At 42.7% G+C, this 27,933-nt stretch overlaps 3 long non-coding RNA genes across 28 annotated transcripts; 2 read left to right on the top strand and 1 right to left on the bottom strand.

The window, feature by feature from the left end:
• Positions 1 to 116: 116 nt before the first annotated feature.
• Positions 117 to 5,884, bottom strand: LOC122159848. Its single transcript, XR_006168680.1, has 2 exons — positions 5,763 to 5,884; positions 117 to 4,870 (listed from the first exon to the last, which is right to left on the bottom strand). It is a non-coding gene; the product is annotated as an uncharacterized LOC122159848 (long non-coding RNA).
• LOC122159846 lies at positions 1,856 to 14,940 on the top strand. 25 transcript variants are annotated; one of them, XR_006168663.1, is made up of 11 exons: positions 1,856 to 1,870; positions 3,059 to 3,115; positions 3,521 to 3,656; positions 8,765 to 8,788; positions 9,143 to 9,285; positions 9,685 to 9,788; positions 10,360 to 10,734; positions 10,829 to 10,870; positions 12,714 to 13,824; positions 14,067 to 14,686; positions 14,786 to 14,940. It is a non-coding gene; the product is annotated as an uncharacterized LOC122159846 (long non-coding RNA). The 25 variants fall into 25 exon arrangements; XR_006168658.1 differs by having other exon boundaries at positions 8,765 to 9,285; XR_006168664.1 differs by lacking the exons at positions 1,856 to 1,870; positions 3,059 to 3,115; positions 3,521 to 3,656 and adding an exon at positions 5,881 to 5,895.
• A 312-nt stretch (positions 14,941 to 15,252) lies between these two features.
• On the top strand, positions 15,253 to 17,095 carry LOC122159847. 2 transcript variants are annotated; one of them, XR_006168678.1, is made up of 3 exons: positions 15,253 to 15,378; positions 15,471 to 15,603; positions 16,911 to 17,095. It is a non-coding gene; the product is annotated as an uncharacterized LOC122159847 (long non-coding RNA). The 2 variants fall into 2 exon arrangements; XR_006168679.1 differs by having other exon boundaries at positions 16,333 to 17,095.
• The last annotated feature ends 10,838 nt before the right edge of the window (positions 17,096 to 27,933 follow it).

Genomic DNA, 27,933 nt, shown 5'->3' with positions numbered 1-27,933 from the left:
CAACTGGCTGACGCTTCCACAGGTGCTTTCCAGCTCCCTAGCAACTCCTTATACTTCCAGATGTTCTTAAGTCCTTGGAATTAATAGCAACAGGGCAAAGAATGAATTAATCGAGGTTAAAGCCACTCTTTGTGTTGCTGAGTGACAAGACTTTGTGTCAAATCTGCCATGGGAAGTCAAGTAGCCTGGCCTCGGTTCTGCAAATAAGATACGATTTTCTGCGCACTGTCCCACCAGAAGTAAGAGCCTTGACAGCACTGAGCGTGAGCAGGCACAAAGAAAGAGCAGTATGGCTGCATGGAGAGAGAGACTTTTACTGCCAAATGATCTCAAAATGCAGAAATAGTAGAGCTCATCTGCTGAATGTATGCTTGAAGTCTTGCTCTTGTCCTTATGCCTAGAATAATTCTTGCTGACCCCTCAAATAGATGTGCACAGTGAAGGTAGCTGTGAATATGAAAAGGGAGTCTTTGCAATTTTCTTAGGTATTTCTCCTTCACTTCTGGAATGGTTTAATGACATTGTTCTGAGGCCAAGCATGCAGATTTTTGGGAAATTAACTCCATTTGTCACAATGTGTTGTAGGCACTCCATGTTGTCCATAGCATTTGCATGAGGATATCTCTAGTTATTGAAAAAGGATAGAGCTCTGTAGTTCCTGTGGTCTCCTTCAATGTGTGATGTTTCAAGAAACTTTCTAAAGATGTGAAGATCCATGAAAATTAATGGGATTCTAAATCAGCTACAGATCTGTCCTTTCTAAGGCAGGTTTTAGCTGCCAATAATAAATGCTTTTCTGCAGACTTAGACAGTCAGTACAGACAGTGAGTCTCCTGTTTCTCCAAATAACATTGTTAGCTATCCTGTATCTGCAGTGCAAGGCAACAGGGTAGGACAGTAAAGCCATACATTAACGAAGAAGCAGAGGATTTGTGGACGGAGTTGTAGCCAATAAGACCACCAGCTAGAGCTAAGTCAGCATCCTCCAACTTAACCCAGGTCAGAGAGTACACAGCAAGAGAGACATCCGTCCTTCATCAGAAAAGACCACCAGACAACCACTGAGAGATACCACACACGTGCAAAAGAACTAAGACTTGGGGCAGGGAAAAATGTCAGTCATTCTGGGGACTCATTGTAATAACCCAACCTTTTCTTAGACATCTAATGCATATGTAAGCAACTTGTTCTTTTAATATGCGCCTTTCTTGCCATCTGGTATACAGGCTTGGAGGGAATACTCCCCGCTTCATCCAGCATAAGGATGCATCCAACATTGAGTAAACATACTGCTTTATGATTATTCTGGTTATAGTGTTTGATTCCACACATCACCACCAACCAACAGCCAGCATTGCCTGAGCAATGGCTGCCCTCTAGACAACTTCCCACAGCTTTATGGCCATCTGCATGGTGTCAGAAAATGCTAAAACAGCAACTGGTATCATTTATTCAGGGAAAGGGACACAGTTCTTTACAGATCATGAGCTGCAGAACAATTTTAGCCAGGATGTAGATACTAAGTTTATATGTATTCAGAAGTAATTGGGCAAAGCCATGTCAGAAAAATCCATTGAGGGTACTCAAAAATGCCCAGGAATTTCTGGATGCTGGAGAGCAATTAAGAAACAATTCCTCTATGGCTGCATTGCTGCTACTCTTAGGACCTCATTTTCAGCCAATGTTAGACAGGATCCTGATCCGACTTGACTGTTGTCATGATGTTGTGCACCCATCCTCAGGCTCCCATGTCCGTACATTAAAATGTATTACCTAATTGAATGCTCTCATTTTGCAGATTAGCCTGTGGAAAGCATCGTGTTTATTCTGCTGTGAATTACATCTGCTGCTAAAATCTTACCATTTTCAGGTAGGATTCTTTTTAGCTCCTTGCAGAAAATCACACTGTCAACTTCTGGCTTACAAGACAAAGGCTTTGCCATCACCAGAGGTAATAAGATTCAACAATAGGTTCAGCATTCAACAATTTACAAAACATGCCTACTTGTAACATGCTGTGCTGGTAGGACTCAAGATAAGTAACAAACCTTGTCATTATTTTTCAGGTGACTTCAGAAATGCCATTTGACCAGCTAGCACATGAGGTTTCTAAACTCACAGGACCCAAAACACAATTCAATTGATTCAGGACCAAGCCAGTGACGTGACTTCTGCTCTTCAGTCATTTAGAACATATAACAGATTGCTACGTCCTCGCTTGGTCTCTGAAAGGGCAAGGAAGTTCAGGCCTTATCACCTGTTGTGTGATCAGTACAGTGACCTCAGCAGTAAAACACTCTGTTGTTCCTGTTGCTGATCATGTTTGAGCAAAATCTAGCTCTAAATTATAGTCAGCATTAAGTGAGAAGAGGCCCTTCCCCAAGTCAGGCAGCAAGTCAGGATTTGGGACAGCAAGCTGTTAAGCATGCATGGTTTGAAAACAGTGCATATCAATAAGAAAGATGTTGATGGACAAACTCAGCAATTGACAAAGTCTCAGAGAAGCTCAGCAATCATCAAGTAGCAGAACCTTTTGTTATGCTATCAGATATCAGTTTACTACTACAATATAGAAAACAGATTAAATGTAATGCATTTAAAACATGAAGAAAAAAGGGAATAGTTATGAACACTAGGTACTATAATATGTGCCTTCACTACATTTTCAGTGCTGTCAGAGACAGAATCACAGACGTTGCAGAGGGAGTTGGGAAGATAAAGGAAGAAATCAGGGAAACTATACAGCACTAAAAAGTGATGCCATCAATTTGCATAGCCTGTATAGGATGGTTGTAGCAGGAAGGCTGTCCTTTACTGTGCTGACATCATCTTCCCATCAATTGTTAGAAAGCTGGGATATTACAGTTTCTTCAGCAAGTAGCCCAAAGTGTGATGCAGAATGCAGAAGAACACAGCACCAGCAATTCTCCTCATCCGCCTAAAATTCCATACAAGATCCCTCAGACAGATTTACATATTTTCTAATTCTTTGGAAATCTTTAGTTTCTGATTGGAGGATACTGCAGAAACCACATGGATTTTCACTTCATTTTTTCAGATGTTTGGATCCATCAGATGGGATTTGTCCTAACCACGGCAAAATAGAGCAAATACGGTAAAAGTGCAAATCACATTTCCCAACTCTAAATTGTAGGCAAGAAAATGTAGAATAACTTGAGAAAGAAAGACTGTGGAAGGAACTGGAAGGAAATGAAGGAAGCGTGTCTAATATAGACCTCATCAAAGAAAAGTGCAGAGAGCTCAGGGTGGTATAGGGGGATCCACTACAAGAAGGTAAGCAGTGAGTAAGCAGTGGGACCACTGGGTACAAAGACAGAGGCATAGGTGCCAGGGAGCTCGATTAGTTCCCTTGGCTGATGACCCCAAGTCATTTCCTAAGGGGTTATGCCAACTGCATGGTGATAGAGGGAAATGGAGAACCTCAGAGCTTTCTGGCATGAGTTTTCTGCAAATCATGCCAGACTGGGACTGTTATGACTGTTATGAAATGCTCTGACAGGAACTGGCCAGCTGTCACAGCCCTATAGTTCATGACCCGCATCCCATGAGGAATAAGAACTTGCATGAACTCACTGCATTAGGAGGTGGACAAACAAGGATCTTCTGGTGGGACATTAGCAGCAGTGGCTTGGAAGGTAAGAAAAAATTTGAATTTATGAATGAACCAAAGCCAATGTTCACACAGTTAAAGCAAGCATGTTTCATGCTCAAGTGAGATGTTTTAAGCTTATGATTATATTTCAGTTTCATTTAATTCATTACTCTGATTGACCTGTTCTCTTCTGTGGCAACTGTCATAATTTGGGTCTTGATTCTCTCACTTTACCCCAAAGCTATAGCATACAACAAGCTCTTTAAGTTCCTCACCACTACGTTTCATGCAAGACACCACTGGGTAAATGACCCCAAGAAAAAGACTTTTGTTGCAGCTCTCACCTCTTCTAAGAGGGAGTGGTGACTCAGCTCCTTCTCTAGCCATCATCATTAACCATACATATCATCCCTTTTGGAAGCGGTCATATCAAACACGTGCTCTCTCAAATGTGATGGGCGTCCTACGTGCTTTGGCTAAAGCTCATGTGGAATAGTGGAAGAGAAGGAATCTGCTATGATTTATTTTCCACACTCGAGAGGTGTGAAAAACATGGCCTTTCAACAACAACAACAAAAAAAATTGTCAATAACAATTACATAACAATAACAACGAAATCTGGTTATGTACTGCTGCCTTATGAATTTCAGATGAGTCTCCTTGTAGTTAGTGCTAAGGAAAAAGATATACAGTGATCCACAGTGGCACAGTACACTGTCTCCTGTTAGTTTTCAATGGGTCAAATGATCCAACAAAACAAGATATAAACAAGAAGCTAACCAGGCATATGGTACAGCCTTTCTGATAAGGACTGGGCAAGAAAGATATTTGATTTATCAGTTCAGATGAGTTGGTTAAAGGTTTCTTAATGAACTCAGTTCATCCAGGCATTGGCTGAGAGGATCCAACAACAGAAATTCTGCGTAGCTTTTTCATTGTACCTTTTGGTGCAAAGTACATTGAAATCTTAGACTACAGTTTTTAAGGAAGAACTATTGTTGCTTATTTCATCCAAGTGTGCTTGACAGTGCCTGCAAGTTAACTGAGGGTTAAGAAAAGTAGCATCACCACCCTCGTTTTACATCATAAAGTGTTTGTTTTTCTAAGACTGCATCAAGTTTCCCCATGCCCTTGACTCAATGCCTTAACTAGATTCATACTTATGCCATTATGGCTCATGCCATAATTGACCCACCTACACTGTACTGCTGGAAGGCAAGGCTATACAAGGGTCAAGGAGGCACTTCTGAGGTGTTCCTGCAATGAAAGAAAATAAAGCTTGATTGATTAATAATGAGTAATTGGGAGTAAAGAACAAACTTACTTAAATGAGATAAAGCAAGCATATAAAGAAATACAGTTTTCTGGATCATTTTATAACCACAGTATATGAATTTAAAATGGATTTTAAATTGCTTGCTTTAGCCTTTTTTTTTTTTTTTTTTTCTTTTCTTTTCTTTTTTTTTTTTTTTCCGTTCCAGTTTCTACTGATATGTACAGGAATTTTTCAGCTACTGGTGCCCTGGATGTTTAGTCTTCATTTAATTCAGTGCCCACCCTATCTGATTGTAAGGAATAATCTGATACACTATTTATGGCTGTGCCAGATTAAGCAAAATTTTAGTTAAAAAAAAAAAAAAAATGGGACAAAGAAAACAAATTCCTTTCCTTGTCTGCTTCTTCTCTCACTTCTTTCCATTTATTTTCAAATTTTAGTTCCAAAGGAAAAGTCAAACCAAGTTGGCATGAAATGGCTATATCAGTCAGAACTTAGCCTGTTCTCATTTCATTTTGCCATCTGGCAGCAGAACAGTACTGCTGGAAGTCAACTCTAAGGAGAAGTAGACAAAGTCATACACTCACAGCCAATGGTCCACATCAGAAAAACAAACAAACAAACAAACAAATAAACAAAATCACTGAAGGAAACCTGCCAGAGTATTTTCCTTTTAGTTCCCTAAAGACTCCAAACACACTTCCCACCTAAACCAAAACTGTAAATAAGAAGCCCTAGTGACAGGTGTCAATACACAAGGATAATACAAAATTTTTCCCCTCTTAAAAGAAAATAAACACTTCCAGCAGTCTGCAGATCTACAGAGTTCTCAGGTGCTCTGCAGTCTCTTTCCTCCCAGAACACCTCATATACCTCACCAGTAGCACAGTGTTGCATTACCCAACCAGCCACATGCAGTGCGATTACATCCATAGAGAAGGGCCACAAAGCCACCTTACAAAGAGCTGAGAGGAAGGAAGTGAAAGAACTGTAGCTCCAGCAGAAGGTAATCTGTGGTTTTTTTTTGTTTTGTTTTTGTTTTTTTCATTTGTTTGTTTTGTTTTCCTATTTTCATCCAAATCAAGTAAGTTTTGGAAAGCAAACAAACACTGTGTGCTATCACAGTGGTGTTTCAGTAAACAAAACCACCCAGCTTTATTCTAAAGTCCGTGTCCTCTAACATCAAAAGTGTGGTAAAGTTGTTTTTAATTAAATTATTGCTTAGCAAAAGCAAAGTCCTTGCAGCATGATCAAAGAGGTAGTTTATGGAGTTGGCAGGCTACTGCCTGCCACTAACGCATTCTCCTTGGCAGAGAACTAGTTTGGAACAGTGTTTAGAAATAATATCATCATTAACCAGCTCACTGAAAGGCTACCAATATTAACCAATATTAACGAATACTGTGTTATTCTGAAAGATAAACAACTGCTGCTCCACTAGTCTGTTCATTTCCAAGCAAAACAGGAGGAGGTAAGAGGGAGCCCGCCCCATTACTTTTCCGTCCCACGAGGGATTGTGGGGATAGGATGTTCCTTGTGTTATGAGATCCCATTGCCCTCTACTGGCTGTTCTGGCCATGCTGGGGTTTGCAGGCATCCAACTTTGTGCTTTTCCCGTGTTTGTTTTTTTAGTTCCAGGCTAATGCCATTATCACCATACAATCCAGTCCCCTTGACAGGGGCTGGACTCCTCTCTATTCCTCTTTTTGTCTCAAACTCATTGACCATCTGCCCCCATCTGTCTTGCTTGGAGAAATAAACAGCATCCTCTTCCAGATACATGGGAGATCAGGAAGGTCCAACATGTCAGCAGTGCACTGCTGGAGATCAAGGTCAGACTCTGCAACTACATTGTAAATGTGGCTGCAGGAATCCTCATCTGAGGCATTGCTCCTGTAGTAGACAGAGTCATAGTCCTCTGCATCAGTGCTATTGGACACAGCTGCAAGAATGGTAGCCTCTGAGTTCCTCGGAGAGAAAAAGTGACACCTGCATCCTGCTGCTGGGTGACCTGGCTGGCCCTGCACCTTCAGAAAGAAACATCTGTACTGGAGATGTTCCCATACTGGCTAAGTTGGCTTTGTCCAATGAAAGTTAGAATCTTCCCTCTCTACAGCAACTGATGAGTTTGCAGGTGAAGAAGGCAGGAACCTGTTTTTCTGTATATCTTTACATTGTTTGTACATAGACTAAAAAAAGAAACAATATGAACTTATTAGGAAGCAGAGGGCATATCTCCATGCCTTGGGGAATTCGGGGAAGGCAAATGCATCAAAAGAAGTGGTTTCACAACAACACCTCTGGCAGTGAAGTATTAACCTTATTATGTATTAACATTATTATGTTGTTGATACATGAACAACTCCCATTCTGCTCTTCTTCCTCCCATCAGGAATTTGGAACAAATTTTGGGCAGATTACTCCAGAATCCTTCACCCAAGGATTTATCTAGGATTTATCAGTCTGGAAAAGAGGAGGTTCAGGGTTAGTCTCGTCACTCTCTACAGCCACATGAAAGGAAGTTGTAGTGAGGTGGAGTTCAGCCTCTTCTCTGAGGTGAATAGTGACAGGATGAGAGGTAATGGCCTAGCGTTGCTCCAGGGAGGTTCAGATTGGATATTAGGAAAAAAAAAATCTTCTCATAAAGCAATACTGCATTGGAACAGGCAGCTAAGGGAGATGGTAATGTCACTGTCCCTGAAGGTGTTTAGAAACATGTAGATGTGGCACTGAGGGATGTGGTTTAGTGGGCATGGTGGAGATGAGCTGATGGACTAGATGATCTTAGAGGTCTTTTCCAACCTTAATGATTCTATGATTTTATGATTCTAAAGTGTACGTGTAGGCTCTAGAGATGTGCGGATTAGTCAGCACAGATCTAACCCCTCCCAGCCCACTCCACCAAGATCTATACCTGTATAATCAAAGAATATCAGGATGTCATAATCACAAACTAAACAAGAGAGTTAGGCAAAGCAGACTATGATAACAAAAGAGAATAAATAGAAGGCTTTCCCCTATCCTAGGCTCACTCACAAAATAGCAGCAGAGGCAATCTCCAGAAGAGATCTTTCCCTATTGGTAGCCAGCTCTTAAATAGGTCTAGGAGGGGTGGAGCCAGGCTTGCCTTCGCCTGTGCTCCTCTGGCTGACTCATTGCTCACCGCAGGTGATCAATCAGAGGTTCAGGCCGTGACTCAGCAGTTCCCATGCATATACCAAAGTATCTGAAAGTACTTGCGCACATTCGTTCAAAACTTCCTATGCTGCAGCTTATGTCCGTTTCCCCTAGACACTCTGGTGTGAAGCCCCACCTTCATCTCCCTTGCTTACACGAAAAGCAAAAAGCACACAGATAACTAGTAGCTCCCTATTACTGCTGTGAATAGCCCTTACTAAAATGTCCATCTCTGTTTTCAGAGAGAAGAAAAATGACCTTTAATCTGCTTGCTTTACAGGGACACTCTAACATATTATGGATATTAATTATTTAACTTATTAATGAATCCTACAGTGAGATGAGAAGGAGAAGCGCATAACAAACTGTAATTTAAAGTGTCATTTAAGTCCCTAGTTCGGATCTAGAGTCCACATGTGTAACTGCAGCGACTTCCAGGTGCCGCGGGGCCGCGCACAGCTGCAGCTCGTCGGGAGCCCCGGGCGGGACCCGCCCCAAAGCCTCCCAGAGCATCTTAAGCTCAGCCGGAGGCTGCTGGGAGCCACGGCGGAGTTCCTGCGGCTCTGTGTGGGAGACGGAATGGGCTCCGTTCGTTTGACCGGCCCTGCGGCTGAAAAGGGCTGCTTCTACGAGGGACTGCTTTTAAAATAGAGCCTTGGGATCCTCTTTAATGTTCTCGTTGTGTCGTTTTGTTTCAGGCTGCTGTGGGATCCTCACTCGCGGTGAGGATCAGCCCAAACCGGCGAGCAGTTCTGGTAGTAAGGGGGACCGTGGAGGCGGCGGGCGTTCGGGAGCTGTTAGGATCTCTTGGGCTGAAGCAGGAGGCTGCCGGGTTGTCGAACCCTGCTCTTCCCGGGGCCGGCGTAGGGCTGCTGCCAGGCTCCCCAGGCTGTTTGCAGCCGAAGTAGCGTCGTTGCCCGGCTCCCATCGCGTTTTCGGAGGGGGCTGCCTCTCAGATCCGAGTCCCAGCCCAGCCCCGTGGTGCTCTCCGGGGTGCTCACCTTCCCCCAGGTTGTTGTGGTTTTTTTTTTTTGTGTTTTAGCGGGTGCATTAGTTCTTCCTGCTCTCATGAATAGGAGCAAGCAGAATTGGAGCCGTATTCCTATAGCCTCAGTGCTGCTAGGAGTAAGAAGCAACGCAAACTGCTGCTGAAACAGAAGTTTTCTCCTCCTGCAGCCCTTGCTCAGCCTGCAATAGAGCCTCTCGTCAGCCCGAGCTGGTGAGTGTTTCAGAGTCGCTTGGTAAGATCTCTCTTCTCGGGGCTTATATAGGGCTGCTGCTTGGCTACCTTTGAGTCTCTGGTATCGGTACTGTGCCGCTTCTGGGCTTCCTCGTGTCTTTTTAGAAGGGTCGGCATGGAGCTGCTGCCCAACAGCCTGAGACTGAGCACGACTCTGGGGTGGTCTCACCCCCGAGGAGTGTTGTGGGGGTGCTTCAGCCCCGGCTGCTTCCAGCAGTAGGAGCGAGAAGGATGGGACCACGTTTTGGTGGTGTGTTTTTTTTTTTTTTTCTCCTCCTTTGTGTGTAACTACGATGATCTCGTTCCCCTTGTGGACACCTGGTGGGGCAGCTTACACGACTGGAATGCTGTTGTCGATGGTTCTGTTCTTTCTTCTAGGAAAGACAGAGTGGCAACGTGGTGGAGTTGCTCTTCCAGTGAGAGAACAGGAACATACTGAGGTCTGCCTGGGGATGTATGAAGAACTAGTGGAGTACTTGCACGTAAGACTCAAGAGGCAGGTGAATGTGGGTAACATCACTGGGGGTGTTGGTTACAGACCAGGATGAGGAAGTTGATAGACTGTCTACACACAGCTGAAAGTAGTCTCACAGCTGTGGGCATTAGTTCTCATGGTAGACTTTGTGAGAGGTGGGTTGTGCTTTTGCAATGGAAATTTTCAGTATTTCTCGCTGGTAATGAGAGGGAGATAAATACTAGCTCTCTAGATAGTGACTTCCCTCCAGGAGAAAACCTGGAGGATGTGAGAGCACAAAAAGACAAATCAGAAAACCTGGTGACCCTTCTCTGCCCTCTGATAGAAACTGGGCATGCATATGAAGAGGGTGAAAGTGGGTACTCTGTTAGCATTGAGGTCCCCTATTTTTCTACAGAGTTGGCCAAATTAAAGAAAGATTTTGGTTACACGCTTAGGAAATCAGAGGCAGTATGTGTGGAAAGACCCACTGATGGGGAGAACAGATCTTTTTGATTAAAAAGGAGTCAGATGGTTACTGGGGACCTGGAATATTTTCTTTTTTTTTTTTTTTTTTTTTTTTTTCTTTCTTTTTTTAGTGCTGGCAACCACTGTGCCCTGTGGTCCCTTACTCAAAGAGCTGGTTAATGGGATTATTACTCCCTGGGACAACTGATATCGATTGATTTGCTGCACGCTGATCCTGTCACTTTCACGCTCAAAAAGCCTCTAACAGATACATCTGGAAGGCTCAAGATGATCAGGGGAAGATGTAAAGTAACCATCTGGATTTCACCTGCCTTCCAACTGTGGTTCATTTGGGACCAGAAAAGTTTCTCTTTGCTCTTGTCTCTTCTAGTTGAGCTTTCTCTAACCTTGGTTCTTCTGTGTATGGGAACTGTTGAATCATGGCCTGAACCTCTGATTGATCACCCAAAACAAGTCATAAGTCAACTGTGGCAGCACAGGTGAAGGTAATTCAGTTGTGTGACTGGAAGGGGTGGAGCCTGGCTGTTCCTCTCCTAAGCCCTATTTGAGGATTTACTGAGGAAGGACCTCTCTCTGCAGATCACTCCTCTTGGAGTCTTTTTCTGTGAGCCCAGGACACAGGTAAGCCTTCCATTCATTTGATTATCCCTTTCTAACACAGTAATCTTTCCAACCTAGCTTCTCTGTATACTGATTGATTATACAGCTGTATACTCTTTGATTATACACTCTGAAACTGGGAAGCTCTCTCTTTTGTTTTCTGTATGCTAATGAATGCTGATCCTGTTGCTGAGTCTCACATGTTCCCTTCTCACTCTGCTCCTTTCTCTGGGATCCCTGTGGTATCATTAATGTCACTGTTTCAGACAGGCATATTCAGATAAATATTTGTATTAGCTTATGCTGATCCTGTCACATTCACTGGCTGGTCATGGTCCCATGCCCGTATTGGACATACTGGGTATATGGGATTGAATTCTAATTGTAACAGAGGCTTAACCCTTTCCACCATGGTTAAGCACAGTCCTGAAACATATTCAGGAAGTGAATGGGGCCAGGATAGTACTGGCAACTCTGGGGAGATGTAGGACAAAGAATAGAAGTAGGGTGTCAAATAAGTGATCTACCTGCATTGCAACAACCCTGCAGTTTTCCCTATCAGCATTGGGGAATCAATCAGAAGTTTTTATCTAATGTATTATCTCAGTGGGAAAGAGCTAATATAAAAGACCATCAGTTAATTGTAGATGCACTTGTCAAACTCAGCGTCTTCCTAGCTTTTATGTGTAGAAGGTAAAGGAAAAGCTTTACCCACTGAAATTTGAAAGGTGGGTTGGGACAATGCAAACAAATTTAAAAGAGAATTTCAGTCTTGGTGGTGTCTAGTTAATTTTACTTATGATCCTGTTAATAACATTGCTGCAGCTTTTGTCCTAACAATAAGCAATGCTTTGATACATACTGCGTACCCAATCATTGTGCAAGGACTGAATCACAATGAGGTTATGCCCTATTCATTGGAACACAGAGTATGGGCCCAATAAAATGGGAACAAATGGCAAACTGTTGATGTTAGTTCATGTGCTGTATGGGGAAAAAGAAGGATTTATTTTGAGAGTAATACCATCAAGACTTGATATGCTTGTGTTGACCCTGAGCAAATTATTTGCCATTTTGGAGGTGTCCCAATGAGACCCCTGAAATAGTGCTCATCTATATTGGAAAAGGATGTGTGTGTATGAGGACCTCTTATAATTTTATACTCACAGGTAATATTGTAGATACAAGCAATCATTCAAATGTACTGTATTCAAATGTCTGTGTGTGTAACTTTACTAACATTATGGGATGTGACTCTAATTATTCAGTTCCCGTTATGTCCTATCAGTTGCTGTGGTCCAATTATACATCAATCCAAGATTTGCCACCTGCACCAATTGAAATGAATCTTATTTGGTAAAGAAATTATTGCAATGTGACAATCTGTACCAGTTGTTAGGCTGCCTTCAACATAAGGGACAAAAAGAACTTAGATTACTGTTCTCCATGATATGGGGGAGATGCACCATTTTCTGGTAAGGGTGAAGAAGGATGGAGAACACCACTGATGGGAAATGCTCCTTAGATGGTCACCAACAGCAAGAGGAGTTTTTAATTCTGTGCTTCATGCGTTTGTGATCATATTAACCATAACATTGTATATATTGGTTGTAATTGTATGTGAAAGTCTGGCACATGCTGAGGTGACTGACTTGGCTCGAATTACCCAAGGAGTCTGAAAGTTGCCCAGGTATTAGATTACTTTTCCTAGCCTCCTGGTGATCCATGGATAAGGTGAGGTGTGTGTGTGTGTCAGCACTCACACTTTTTTCCTTTGCCTGTGTGTTATTTTTAACATGTATCTTTCCTTTCTCCCCTCATTCCCCCTTTATTTTTTTTTTTTCTTGAAACCACCATGGGACAGTGACAACAGGCTTTGTGGCACTGGGTGGTGTGAGAAGAGGGAACAGTGCTTGGCTCAAACCTTGTTCAGAGGCAGCCATCTGATCCATGAGAAGCTGGAGAATGCTTGGCTCAGAGCCTGTTCAACGGCATCCATCCAAGGCATGACCTGCCCAACAAGCTTTTGAAGTAAATGGTTGACTACTGTGAGCACAGAGGTGAGAAGACATGCGTTGTTCCTCCTGATGAACAAAAGGTGGATACCGTGGCAGCTACCATCACCATGATGGACACGACATGATGACCCTGATCACTGAGGTAGGCAGGCCTGAAGAGTTCTGAGGAAGAATGGGTAAGTCAATGAGATGTTGCTGACCAACCTGCTTCCTTGCCATGGACCAATAAGACACTGTTGGATTCCCTGGTGGTGACTATTCCTGCTCTGTAAACTGTTTGCTAGAATTTCTGTCTTTACTATTGCTAACTTCCCTATCTTTCCTGAATTCCTTGGTAGTTTAGAGCCTCTAATGCTGATTATGCTCTGATTCCAGACTTGCTGCTTGTTCATACTGGGAGGAATTATACAATGGTGAAAAAATTGTTATTAATAATGTTTATATATATATATGGGGAAAATAGCAAGATTCATTTTGATAAATGATAATCAATCATCAAGTTGGGATAGTAAGGTAGTTTTCTACTATTACAGGTATTTTGTGGTCTGGTTTGAAAACCCAAGAGGGTAAAAAGGAAGAGGGGGAGTTGTGAGAGGTTGTCTTTTTTGCAGTGGCAATTTCCAGTATTCTGTATGTAGCATAAGGTAAGTTGTCTTTCACAAAGAAAGCTGCTGAGCACAGTAAAGCTGAGACTGGGGTGTTCTGGCATAGGTAAAATTGGCACAGGCACTAGGTAAGATAATTTTATAGGCTAGGGGGGAGTCTGGTACAGGACAGAACTAGTGTACTAATTGTTGAAAATGTTGTCATCCTCTTGCCATAAAAGGTACAGGGCACACAAAGACAGTGGGTTGGTGACAGATGTATGGAAGCGTAATGTAGCAACAGTGCTGGAAAGTTGTGAGCCTGAGACTAAACCAAGGAGTGCCAGGAGGCTTTACCTGCGTCAGACCCATGGTTTGTAACAGAATGGATTTCACTGGCTAGTTGTGCAATTTCTCCCTTGTCAGTGGGGATTGTGTGGCCATTATTGCAGTAATGAATAAACTGTTCTTAACAGATCTATGATTAGAAGTTTTTGATCTAGAGTGTGTTTCTCACAACTTGAACCACCCTGTCAGCTGTTAGGAAAGCAAGGCTGCCAAGAGTGCTCATTCCAGAGGTTCTTGTATCAAAAGATTTTCTTTGACATACTACAGGTGTTGAAGGAGCCATTGAGAAGAGAGGTGTTGCTGGAGCTTGCTCTCCCTGTTGTAGAAGGACTCTTTGGGGACAGGAAGACCAGTGGTGGCCTCAAGTGTGGTAGGTGTGAGCTGCAGTGTTCAGTGTGGAAGATGTGAAGCAATGAGTAGAACTGAAACACTGAACTTTAAGGGAGCCAACTTTGTCTTCTTAAAGGATCTATGTGAAAGTACACCTGGGGTTAGAGCATTGGAGGGGGTCCTGTGAGCAATTGTTGATGCTGGAGTGTTACTTCCTTGCTCAGGAGCTGTGCATCCCAAACAGTGAAGAACTGAGCAGGAATGGCAGGAGACCTGCAGGGGTGAATGAGAACTCATGGTTTAACTTGAAGGGGAGAAAGAAGAGAAGGGTTGTGGAAGGCTAAGGCCCTCTCAGTATCACCTTTAGGAGGGAGGTCAAGACTAACAAAAGTTTGTCAACAGAGAAAAGGTGACTAGAGAATGTGTGGGCCTCTGCTTTGCAAGGTGGAGATTCTGGTAATGGGGATGCATTTCTGTACTGGATGCCTTTTTGTCTTCAGTTGTTGCTGCTGAGACTGCTTGTTGGGAACCCTGGATTCTGGAGGAGCTGGTCAAAGGTAGTCTTGGCAAAATGGATGCCAGCAAATGCCTGTGGGAGCTGTCAGAGGTGACTGCCAAATAGCTCCCTATCACACTTCCTCTGGTTTTTCCTACAGGAAAGGTGCCTGAAGACTGGAGGATAGCTGATGGCCCTGCAGGCTTTAGAGAGGGTGAGAAGCATGGCCTCATCTCTGGGAAGGTGATGTGACAACTTGTTCCAGGTGTGTCATCTGCAAGTGACCAGAAGAGAAATGACTAAGGAGCAGATGGGGTGGGTTCACTGAGGGGGAATTGTGCTGGGTAGCTTTGTATGTTGTCTTGATTGTCCAGCTAGATGAGAGAAGGGTGGCTGATGGGAATATCTGATGTGCAGGAGCCCAGTTGATGATGATGGGTGGTGTGTTCATGGCCTATGCAAGCAGAAAGGAGAAGGATCAAAGTGGGAGGGATGGAATAGGCTGCCCAGCCTCCTTCCAGTAGTGCTTTGATGCTTTCCTGGGTGATGTGTGGTAGGGAAGTGGGCCAGATGATCTCTAGAGAGGTGTTTCCATTCTGTATGGCTCTGATTGTGTTCTTGTTGCAAGGTGAGGACTAGTTGGAGTATGTGAGTGATGGATCCGCAGATATGAACCCTCACACTGGAGGATGGAACTGGTTCACAGCTCTTCCTGCATGTTAATGGCTGGAATGAGGATTCCAGTGAAGAATGGTGAGCTGTATCTGTCTATCCCTTACCTATGTGCTGCCTCTGGGATGGAGTTTATGTCTGGGACTCAGTGTGATGATGTGGTTTTCTTGCAGGCCTGGAAGGAATGGAGTGAAGTGAGAGCAGCCCTTCTGTGCTGGAGTGTGGGGATCTGATGGATCTCTCTGCTGATCTGGTGGAGGAGCAGAGGATGCTGTGGTGTGACTGGCTGGTTTTGTTGCTTAAAAGGTTTGTATCAGTTTTTGGAAGTGGTGTCTTGGAGCTGTCTGGTGTGTGTTAGGTGGCTTTGAGGCTATTGATGACCAGCAGCCAAAAGCACAGCTCCCACAAACTGGGAGCTGTGCTTTTGGCTGCTGGTTTGGGGCTGTTTGCTGGGATTTGCGCTATCTCAAAAGAGGTTATTCTTTTTTTGGGTGGGAGGGTGGGATGGTCAGTCTCGGAAATTTTTTGGCTAGAGAGGAGTGGCTGAAGGGGGGTGGGAGGGCTCCCACCCACTAAGTAATGTTCTACTTTGTCTTTTTAACAAAAGACATGGAACTTCACTAGGGTGGTGCCTTTGCATTAAATGTTTGCATGTGGCATATTGTATTTTATGTGATGACAGTTTGCAGATAAATTAATTAATGATCCAGTTCTCCTGTGATTGAAGTGCAATAGCTAGATAATAAAAGATATATAAAGGATCTAGAGGATATAAAGGATACATAGGATATAAAATGGAGTGATTTACTCAGATATGATACTACTCTCCGTGTGACTTCAACAACAGCATCTCAGTGAGTTATTAGGTTGACTCATTAGTGCAAACAGGTGTCTGCAGGCCATAAACCTGTTGCTCCTGGTGATAACGGGATATAGCTTTTTTTCCAGAGGGGAAAAAAGTAGTGTAGTAGTGATATGAGAGGAAAAGCTTAACAAACAAATACACAAGCTCAGTGAAATGTCTGTTGTGTGCAGAGTAAGAATGCAGACTAAATTGGAAGGGGCCTACAACTTGTAGCTGTGCATGAGCCCACCTGAACTTCAAATGCTATCTCTAAAAGCAGTGTCCAAATGCTTCTCCAAGTCCATCAGCCTGGGCCTGTGACTGCTGCCCTGAGGAGCTTGTTCTGGTACCCAGCCACCCTCTGGTGAAGGAACTTGTAATTTTCACTGTGGCTTAGTACATATCCAAGTCCCTTGCCCTAGTCAGTTGTAGAAAAACTGAAGAGAGTAGTGGGATGTCACTGGAACACCCAGGAACAGCTTAAAAGCAACAGAAGATAGAACAATTACTGAATCAGCCTGCCTTAACTGAAGTTGATGCAACCCTCTAACAGTGGAATGTAGTCTTCAGTCAATAGTAAATCTATAGCTAAGAGTAAAGATTTAATTGCTATGCACCCAGTCATTTAACTATTCATGTTTTATGCCTTGTAACAGTACGTGTGTTTTCTAACATTAATAGCCTGAATGGCTGAGCAAGAACCACTTCGAGCAATAAAGCCTAAAACAGCCAAAAAACTTTCATTGATTCATAATGTATTTCTTGGCAGGGTGCACATTCAGAAGAGAGCTTCCCATATGTGTCTTTCCTTAAAAACAGCAGTATGAACTGTCACTTTAGCTGGAGGCCTGGGCTGCACAAGTGTGTTCCTCCATCAGGCAGGGAAAGAAAGGAGTTTGGTTTTTTTTGTTGTTTTTATGACAAATCATATATAAAGCCCTAATTCTTAATTCACGCGAGTGTTTGACCTTTGTTCTTTTCTTTTGTTGTTTATATTGAATGCTGATCCCTAGTTGCATAGCAGAGCAGGAAGCTCTAACCTTCACCCCTTTCTACACTCACTTGCAGAAATTATAGCCATAATTATTTCCCTTCCATATCATTTTGGGTTACTGTGCTGAGAAGGTAAACCCCTACCCCAAACCTCCATGCTTCATGATGTACCATGTGGACTTCTTTTTAAATAAAAAGAAATAACAGTAAAAATAAACCATACAGGAATAAGAAGAGTTTTTTTAAACTTGATGTGATTTAGCTGTACTCAGGGGTTCATAGAATGTTGTGTATTCAACACAAAACAGTGCTAGAAGCAGGAAAACTAAGGAGGAAAAAAAAAGGCTTCAGCTATCATCTTGCGAATCTTATTGCTTATAGCATGAGTGCTTTAGACTACCTAGACATGCTGGTCTTGGAGAAGTCAGGCAGAATCATTTATATATTTCCTTAGAGCTAAGACCCCACAAACTTCACAAGCCTAGCAAAAGTACATGAGAACAGGTCCAACAAACTCTGAGGAAGAGAAGTGAGCTCACCTGTCAGTACTGCTGGGGAAGGCAGCTGTGGTGATTGTTGGGCTGATGCCCTCCTATTTTGTTTTTAATAACTGTCAGTTAAAGTAGGATGACCAAATAGAAAAGTACATCCCTAAAGTCATCCTCTGACTCTCTGAACCCTATTCTGCATTGCTTATGCTGAGACAGGAGGCCAAATCTGAGATTTTACTGAAAGAAGATTTTGCTTGGTTCTAAGACAGGACAATTATCTAGCTGTTAGAAGAAATTTAATTGCCATGCTCAAGAAATCACTGGCTTCCAATCCATCTGATTTCCAGATGCAAGTTTGCAATGACTATTTTTTTCCCCTCCAACTCAGAGTATTTCACTTTTCTAAAAAAAACAATTATCTAGAAATTACCCTTTTTGGCAACTGAAATTGTAAATTCCACAATATGTTCTCTGCTCAGAGAAGCCTTAGTTCTATGTACCCTACAGAAGGTTTACCATTAAGAAGGCCCACCTGCATAAACAGCCAAGAATTTCAGTAGCTTTGAGAAAGGTGAATTTGCCTTTAAGATTTTCCAGGGATTGCAAAACTAAATTTATTCTCCCTTTCCCTGGGATTTGCTTAGAGTTGGACTGACGTCCACCCATGACATTGTGAATAACCCTGCACTCAGATCAGCATTTAACAGTGTCATTGTTCTATCCCACCCTACCAGAACTCTTTACTCTGGGAAGAAATTGCATTCTTCAGGCAGCATTTTATTGCCTTACAGGAATAAAGTATGCAGAGTCCCTCTCTCTCTCTCTCTCCACAGAGGGATTAGGTGACACCACACTTCTGTCAAGACTTAACAGGGAATGAAACAGGTTCACTGTAAGTTACCCACCTCTGAGCAACTGTTTCTGAGCCACATATAGAACCCCAAAAACAACCAACAAGGAAGAACTCTCTTGTAGCAAACAAGTTCCAATATTAAAGGTCCTGTCGTTACAAAATCTTCAGAAAACAGAGAGATCTATCACTCCCTTGGTTCTTTTTCCCCCTCTGCACCAAGGGGAAATAATGTCAGCCAAGCAGCATTATTTCTGACAGGTTCTGTTTCTGCAGCATTCACAGCTTTCAGTTAACTCAGGCAGAGGAGGCTAATTGTGAAATCGCTATGTAACATAGAGTACAGCACTCCATGTGCAGAAGAAAAAAAAATTGTATATTCTCAAATGCCGAGTTAGAATGGAGTATGAAAGGAGTTCTGTATGTATGCCTTTCTGAGAGCATGAGAGTTCTCCAGCCCCTAGGAGTTCAGATGCAAGTGAACTCAGCAAAAGATTTATTAAAAACAAAACAAACAAACAAACAAACAAACAAAAAAAAAGGATGTCTACAAGCACATTGCTCAGAAGAGAAAGGGCAAGGAAAGCATAATCACTCTTGTAAGCAAAAAAATGCAATGACAGACATAGGGAAGGCTGAGGTGCCCAATGTCCTTCTACTCAATCTTTGCTGGTGGTCTGGCTTTCTGTATCTCTTGTGTCCCTAAACCTCTGGGCACAGTCTGGAGGATCAAAATCCCTCCCACTGTAAGATAAGGATGAGTCTGAGGCCACCCGAAGAGGCTGAATGCATACAAGTCTGGGGGGCCTGATAACACACATCCCAGGCTCAGAGCCTTGCTAGATATGAGCACAGACCAGGAGGAAAACTCACTGAGATCAACCCTGCTGAGAAGAACTCGAAGGTACCAGTGGACCAGAAGCACTAGAAGTGAACTAACAGCACACACAGCCCAGAAAGCAAAGGGTATCCCAGGCTGCATCAAGAAAGGGAGGGATGTCAGGAAAAGGGAGGCAATCATCCCCCTCTATTCTGCCCTCATGAGGCACCATCTGGAGCCCTGTGCCTAGGGCCCTCAGCATGAGAGAGAATGTGGAGCTCATGGAGTGTGTCCACAGAAAAGCCCCCAAATGAGCAAAGAACTGCAGCAGCCTTCCTATCAAGAAATTTGTGGGAATTGGGTTTGCTTACCTCAGAGAAGAAAATGCCCCATTATGGCTTCTAGCACTTGAAGGGAACTTACAAAAAGGAGGGGGAACCAACTTTTTACATGGTCTGTGATGGAAAGTACAGCAATAACAGCAGGGTGGCAAAGCCCTCAGCTGCAGCAAATGAGAACAAGCCCAAACACAGCAGCAGCTGTGGATGCAGAAACAAAGTAGCATCTTACCTGCAAAAGGCCTTCAGGAGACAGGAATTGCCAGCAAGACACTCTCTCTTCCACTGCCAACTCTTAAATGAGGTCTGGGAAGGGGTGGATCCTGGCTCCACCCCTCCCAGTCCTTCAGCTGCATTGCATGCACCTGAGCTTCTCTGGGTTGGCCCCACCTTCTCACCGGGTGCTCGATCACCTGTTCAAGCTGTGATTTGGCATTTCCATACAACCTGATAGTGACAGGATCAGGCAGAATGGCTTCAAACTAAGAGAGAGGAGACTTAAGTTAGGTATTAGGAGGCAGGAATTTTTTACTCGAGACACTGGCATTGAGACATCGGTACAGGATGCCTGGCAAAGTTGTGATTAACTCATCTCTGGAGTCGTTCAAGGCCAGGCTGTATGGGGCTCTGGGCAGCACGATTGAGTGGGTGGCAGCCTGACCCATGGCAGAGGTGTTCAAGCTCAGTAATCATCAGGGTCTGATCCATTCTGTGATAGAAATGGATATCAACTGAGGCCAAGCCAACCGTTGTTTGTTTGTTTGTTTTTAACATCACATAGAGATGCAACATCATAAGCCATTCCTAAGTTCAGAGCAGAGCCCTGTTGTTGATTCTGATCAGATTTTCTTCTGATGAAATTTTATTCAGCTTTGGAAAAGTATTCATTGGACAAGCGTCATATAGGTATCTCCAGCCATTTTCCACTCCCTAGCAAGGCAAAAGTGTTCAAGTCAGTCAACGATCACATCACTGGACTCATGTACAGTTCATTAACTTTTTCTAGCTAGTATTCTAACAAGTAATAAAATACAGACCACAAATTCCCCTTGAAATACAACAGCCCACTTGATACAAGGACTATATAAGCCCTAAAATAAATAAATAAAGCTGCACGAAACAAATGTACAAAATAAATCACCTTCCTTATTGTCAAGGTAAGCCTAGATAGGGTATGTAATGTCACATAGGTTACGTCACCAACTGACAACAGAAACTTACCATTTTACCATGGAAGTCATGTTCTCTGGCTTCATTTTGAAATGATTTCCAGGTTAATTGGAAGTAAATAATTAGTCACAGCTACTGATTAATTAATTGATTCTAAAGTAAGTTAGAAGAATTAAGGGACTGCTACCTGTTTCTTACTCCAGTGGGGACAGATAATGAGAAGTGCGGTTCCGTTTGTCCAGCGGCACCCAAAAGTGAACTGGCTTCAATCACAACTAGGCAAAGCTCAAAGCTACTTGTGTTCACTCTATTTTCTTTCCAGTGAAGTGGCTGAGTGTCTGTGAATGTTTCTGATGCTGCGGTGAGTTGAGCACAGCTAACAGAGGCGCTCCCGCCAGGCTGTTCTCTCGGTGCCCCTCTTCATTGGGAACTGAAGCTAGAAATCTCTGGGCAACAAAAGAACAAGGAGATCGCTTACCAATTCTGGTGTGATTTCCAGATTGGCCTTGGGAAACTTTACTGACTGTCAACTAAAATAAATACTTCCTGATCTGAGTAGACAAAAGCATTATTTGCAGGGCTTTCTAAAATATATATATATATATATATAATAACGTGAAACTGAAATTCTGACCATAACTGAGAACTCCAGATACAGACTGCAGACATTAGGAAGAAGAATGCCAGGAAAAGGAGGATGTGAGCTCAACAAGCCTCCTAGAAAGAAGAAATGGAGTGAAGATCTATGAAATGTAAATGGAGTACCATTTTCAGCAAGTGGTCAGTGACATATGAGCTCCAACTTTGTGTTGGAGAGCTGCATGGGGACATGCATCCTACAGCACCAGAGTGTTTGGATGGCTTCTACATTTCCCAGGCACAAAATCCAGAGTAATGAGCCAGCGTCAAATAGATTTTTAGGGAGCTTCCTGTTGGGAAATTTTCAAGCTCAGTTTTGAAAGATAGGGAGTGCAGAGATACTTGAATACAAAACAGCCAGGTGGCCGGAAATGAGCTGTGCTTCCATGTGGAAAATCTTGGAAGAAGCCTCTCTGTTGCTCATTTCGGCAGATTTACATCAGCCAGAAGACATCTCCTTCTAGCAACTTGTATCCATTTTCTCATCCTAGCAATACACAGCCAGTGTTTCAACTTGGGTGCCATAAATCACTCAAAATAGAAAATGTGGGTCCACAAACAACAACAACAAAAAGGGGAAGACTAAGATTTTTTATTTTTATTTGTTTATTTATTTGTGCCCACTATTCTTGTGACTACAGGAGTAACAGCCTCATGGTATAATAACAGTAGGATTTAGGCATCTGTGGCAGGAGAAACACTGAAGATTTCACTGTGGATTCAAGATAAGCCAAACATTTCAATCTTTCTTGTTTTAACGTAGGAATGCACCTACGTGGGATTCGTTTCTTTCTTAGTTCTCAGTAACAAAATATGCATTGAGTGGCCTAAACCTTTAATTGGGAAAGTGGTCTAAGTCAAGTGCTGGATGATTATAAATAATAATAACAAAAATCTTTCAGTAAGGAAAAGATAAGCATTCTTTCTGAATGCAAACATAATAATTTAAAACAACAATAATAATAATAATAATCTGAGGCACAGGACCCGAAGAGAGCTTTTCCTCACATTTTCATGCAATAGTTCTCTCATCAGCTCTGAATAGGTCAGCCTCTGTAACTCAGAAAGCATTCTTTTTTTCTTTTCAAGGATACAATATCCATTTTCTTGGCAAGTTTATAACTTTGGATCTCTCTCCCGCCTGCACAGATTCTTCTCTAAAGAAACCAATGTCCTTTCAGCAAGTCAGAAAAAAACCCGAGCCCCTCTTTAGATTCCAAATCCAGAAGCATTCGATTCTGCGACTCTGCTAAGCAGTGTGACACAACGTATTTGTTGTCATCAACATCTCCCGTCCCAGTTTTTTCTCTGCTTAAGCACCAGTGTGCAATCTTCGGTAGTTCCGGTAGAGGGCAATACAGTACAATACAATACAGCCATTTATCAAAGGCTCTTCAAAATAATTGCCATAACTAGCTCCTACAGAAAGCCTCGGGCTTTCCTGTTGTGTTGTTTATGGTTGGTGTTCTAACGCCAAATATTTACAACTGTATTTCTTTTTTTTTTTTTTTTTTTTTTTTTTAAATCCCGGGAAAGCTCATATCGTCCTGCAATACTCTCCTGCAATAGATTAATGTGCTATAGAGCGCTGCAGTCACAGAGCTTGGGTAGACATGCAGGCCCTGCATTGCTCTCTGCATACACCCCATGGCTACATCCCACTGCTGTGGGACTCGTCTTTCTCCTGTGGCTGAAAAAAAAAAAAAAGTGAGCCCTCTGTGTGACTGGACCTGGAGGTCAATTCAGCAAATGTTAGCAATGTATTTTAAGATTTCTAGTAATGAGGAGTCAATGTGGCTCACTGGGACAAAATAAATAAATAGATAGATAGATAGATGGATAGATAGATAGATAAATAGATAGATAGATAGATAATGAGCTGTACCTACCCCAGGAACAGGAATGCTGTCTACACAAAATGACTCAGTGTTCTTATACTGATAACCATGGAATGAGAGATGACAGTGAGCTTGTAGTCATCCACATAAAGCCATGTCTACGTGCTAATTATTGGAAAAAACACTGCATGAGAGGCATATCAGACTAGTGTAGGCAAACATTTGACCTCCTGGAAGCACTGAGTCTGAGTTTCAGGCTGGGATAAGTGGGAATCACTATTCACAACACAACTCCATGACTTGCTGACTTGTAAAGGGGAGATCTTGGTGCTTGTTTTTCGCCTTGAAGTTGCCTAGCTTCACTAATTTCTGCAAACCACAAAAACAAGACCTTAGATGAAAAAGGAATGACCTTGGCCCTTGAGACTTGCTACAGCAAGTAGAGATGTTGAGATGTCTACTGAAACTTAAAGGGCTTTTCCTGCTTTGACTGTGATTTGAAGTACAAGATTAATAAAACCTACTGCAACTATTCTCAGACCTGTGTAGAATTTAGAAACTCTGACAACATACACATTTTTCTGTCATCTAACATGTTGAATTCTTGCTGTCTTCATCTTGTCATCTTCAAAGATATCTTTCTTTGTTCTATTTGAAACAAAAAAGCTGAAACTATCAAAGTTCTTCTTTCTGGGCATTAATGCCAGATAACCTGAAAAACATGTAACCTCCACCTGAAAAATCTCAATACCAGGAGAGGCATTGGGTAAGACAGCAATCCCTCCAGATGGAGGGTTGACATATGAGTACCCTATTCAGAATCCCCGATAAGTTTGACACCCCATGCCTCAAATAGAAGGGAACCCAGCATACAAAATCAAAATACTGAGTATACTGATGCGAAAGGAATGTCTGATAGGGCCAAATAGAAGGCAACAGCCCAGACGACTAAAAGGAGGAAACAGGGCCCTTCTTCCTGGGGCTAGCAGGGACTGGGTCTGGAAAGATTGATTTTTAACGTACTATTGCCGCCCTCTAGTGCTCTGGATAAGAATCTGCCCGCCACTCCTAGCTACGAGCTGAGGTTAGGTAAAGAGTCAGTGCTGTTTTCAGGAAGGAACAGAGAGGATAGAAACAATCAACAACATCTACAACTGAAAAGATGAAAGATAGCTCTGAGCGGGTGTTAGTACACATAGTTATCAATTACTTCAAATTAGCTACAACAGTGCAGAGCATGCCAAAACCCTTGCCCATTTTTGTTTCCAGCAGCAACAGCCTAAAAAAACCCAAATCTTCTGCCGTCCCTCTGCTGCATCAAGGCTTGCATCAAGAGTCAGACAGTTGTTGAAGATAAGGTGGCAGTGGTCAATAATGCACAACACCTAAAACCAGTCTTGACACCAAAACTGACAGACGGTACCAGGACACTCTAACGTATTATGGATATTAAATTATTTTCTGATTTTCAGGATAACTTCAGGTCAGCAGTCAGAACATCCCTCATAGCCTCCCAAGTACCCTCCACACATCTCTACTTCTGCTGTGTTGTTTTTTGATTTCAGAAAGCTCATTAACATAAAATACATATTAGTCTCAGAAAGGCGATAATAATCTCATAGAAAGCAAGCAGCCTTCCCAGCATTTGCCAGATAAAGGTATGCTTTCGCTGGAGTTTAATTCCTCAGCTGGTGAAGCTCTTCTCTCCTGCCAGTCCTTTGTCCGTAACTCATCATTCTGCCATGCATCTGTACAACTACAGAATCATAGAATCACTAAGATTGGAACAGACCCCCAAGATCATCCAGTCCAGCTGTCCACTTACCAATAACATTTCCCCACTAAACCATGTTCTTTAGTACAACATCCAAATGTTTCTTGAACACATCCAGAGACACTACCATCTCCCTGGGCAGCCCATTCCAGCAACCTGACTGCCCTTTCAGAGAAGAAATTTTTCCTAAGCGTCAGCTTCAGCTTTATAAGGAAACTCTAGCAATATGGGAAGGAAATTCAGGCCTTGTGGTCAGCTCACTGATCTGACACTCTTGTTTTGCTGAGTTCTTCCTCTAATTTGTTGAGTGATTAAGGCCAAATATCTGTAGATGATATTTATCCTGTGCTTGCAGAGTCACTATACATTCTGTGACATCCACCAGCACTGAAACTACCTTTCCAAATGGCAGCTATTTCTCAATCCAGGGACAAACTGTAGATATATATCTCCAGCAGAGTGAAATCCAGCTTAGGAAATAATAACTGAAATAGCTGTTCAATTGTGGTGGCTGTCCACAGAGTGCTAATAAAAAGATGTAATGTGAACTGACAACAAGTTTAAAGAAAGTCTTACTACAAAAGGCTTCTGGAAATTAAATCTACTCAGTTTAGTAAAGGAAAGGGGAAGGATGTAGTAGGGAACCAGTCAGAGAAGGATCCTCAGCCACACAGAGCTACTGCAAGAAGCTGTCTGTTGCAAGAAGCAGCAACTGCATGCGTGCAGGCTAGGGACATGGCACGTATCTTTAACAGCAAGGAGCGGTCGTGAGTGAGACAAATAAGTGAAGCAACAGAGTGAACTCTACTTCAGAAAGTTAGGAGTTTTTTGCAGAGGCAGCTCAAGACCCTCTACTGAATTTGAAGAGGAAATGTAAATAGCTGTGAGATCAGTCAAAGTGATCATAACGCCTTCTTCTGGACAAAAAAAACAAAAACAAAAAACAAGCACCCATGAGTGAGTTAACATTCAAACTTATCAGCTCTTTCTGATTGTGTGCAATATTTATTCCTCTTTATTGTACAAATGATACACAGTAAGCACTCTGTGCTACATCTCAGCACATACAATTACTTCTTAAGATACCACTTAGCTACTCCTGCAGTAGGAAAATCAGATGCTGATTAAAATTTGCTCTTTAGAAACAAATATTCTGGGGGATATTTCCTGTTCTGCCCTGTGTGCAACAGAGCAAATAATTCTGAGTAGCCTACCTGCCCACTAGAACTGTATGGGTGTGAGTAGGGAACTGAATCACCTTTGGGCAGAGGAATGGGGCAGAGCAATGGCAACCCAACTGGGCAGGTGACTGGGAGGGTCTTCTCTCATGCAACCCAGAAGAGAGCTTGAGAATTAACCTGAATCTCAGTCCACTAAAGGGGGAAAACATGGGAGGACAGTGATGAGAGCAGGGATGGCTGCAGGGGGCTAAGTCCTCCCTGTCACCAATGAGCCCAAAAAATCAAATATTCAGGGAAATGCTTGTCCTCCTGTTAATGCCTCTTCTTCCTCTCAAGTCCTCCATTTCTCCTCTTTTTTGTAATTTGCCTGAGGAGAAAACATTAGGGTTTCTCCTCTACTTGTAAAGCCAAAGGGGCTGGAAAGTATTCTCCTATTCTCACTACCACTAATGGTGTTTCATTGTTGAAGTGCCCTCTTCTGTGACCAAGCACTGTGAGGAAGGACAGAGATAACAGAGCCTTCTGAGTCTCTGCCAGAGCATTCAGCAGTGAACATCTCCCAGTCGATAAAAAAATCACTGCAACTGGGAAAGACAGCAAGGGTGCTGGAGCTGGGAAGGCAGGTTACATACAGGCCATCAGTCATCCAGCCAAGACACATGCCGCTGACTTTTCAATCCTGTTAAATATCCTTTAAATGTGCATCATCTCACATCTATCACTCAGTTGAGTGCACTCACTTGAGTCCCACTTCAGAGAGGGCTGGTCCTTTCATGTTTGCCCAGAAGTAATCTTGGGAGTGGACACTACAGGACCTTAGAAACATGACCTCAGGGACACATTTGTTCAAGCAGGATGCAGTGAAACAACTCACAGGCCACACACAAGAAGGTCTCTTTCTGGTGAATGCTGACTGGTGTAAAGGGAGCAGGGAATAAGCTGGGAGAAAATAAGTACTTTGGTATTTGCTTGTATTTGCTTCCTTAATAGTGATAGTGTTACCTTTAACCTCCTCACCTTATTCCACAGGCTCTGCTGCAGTTAAATCAGGCATCAGCCTTGAAAGCTGCACAACAAATTCCCCAAACTTCCCCTCAGACCCAGATCCACAGGGTGGGATGCAAGGGAACAGATGCAAGAGACCAGGCCTCAGATTCTCTATATTTTTTCCAGAGAAGTGCTCGACTGTGCAGATCATTATTATAGGAAGGCTGAGGCAACAAGACATTCACCATATACAGGGGAAGAACATGAGCTAGGAGCATGAACTGGATATATTGCATCAGCTTGTTGTGAAATTCAGCATTTTTTTTTGTTTTTGTGGTTTGCATGCTATGGTCTCTGGCCCTCTGTCTGTCTTCCATCACCACTTACAATCGCACGCCTTGGTGCCTGCAGCCTTCATTCTCATGGGCTGTGGTAAGAAGAAAACACACAAGTCATAAGCGTACTTCCTCAAGAGAAGGAAGTATCCTCACTGTCCACATTTTTGCTGAAGCTCTTTCACTGGTAGAAGAAAAAGGAAATCAGACTACCATCAAGGGTCTAAAATAGTTGTCCTTTCCGATTCTGTATTTCATATGAAACATGAAGGACACTTTAGCACCAATCTTATTTGAAACTCACACGAGTGACAGAAATAACTGTATTTTCTCAATGTACAGGAGCTTCATTTCTCTACACAACATCTTATCTTCC

This window comes from Centrocercus urophasianus, unplaced genomic scaffold (assembly GCF_019232065.1).
Source record: "Centrocercus urophasianus isolate 14NV4802_14NV808 unplaced genomic scaffold, USGS_Curo_1.0 seq_17, whole genome shotgun sequence".
Taxonomy (NCBI): domain Eukaryota; kingdom Metazoa; phylum Chordata; class Aves; order Galliformes; family Phasianidae; genus Centrocercus; species Centrocercus urophasianus.
This window is presented reverse-complemented; position numbering and strand designations above follow the sequence as displayed.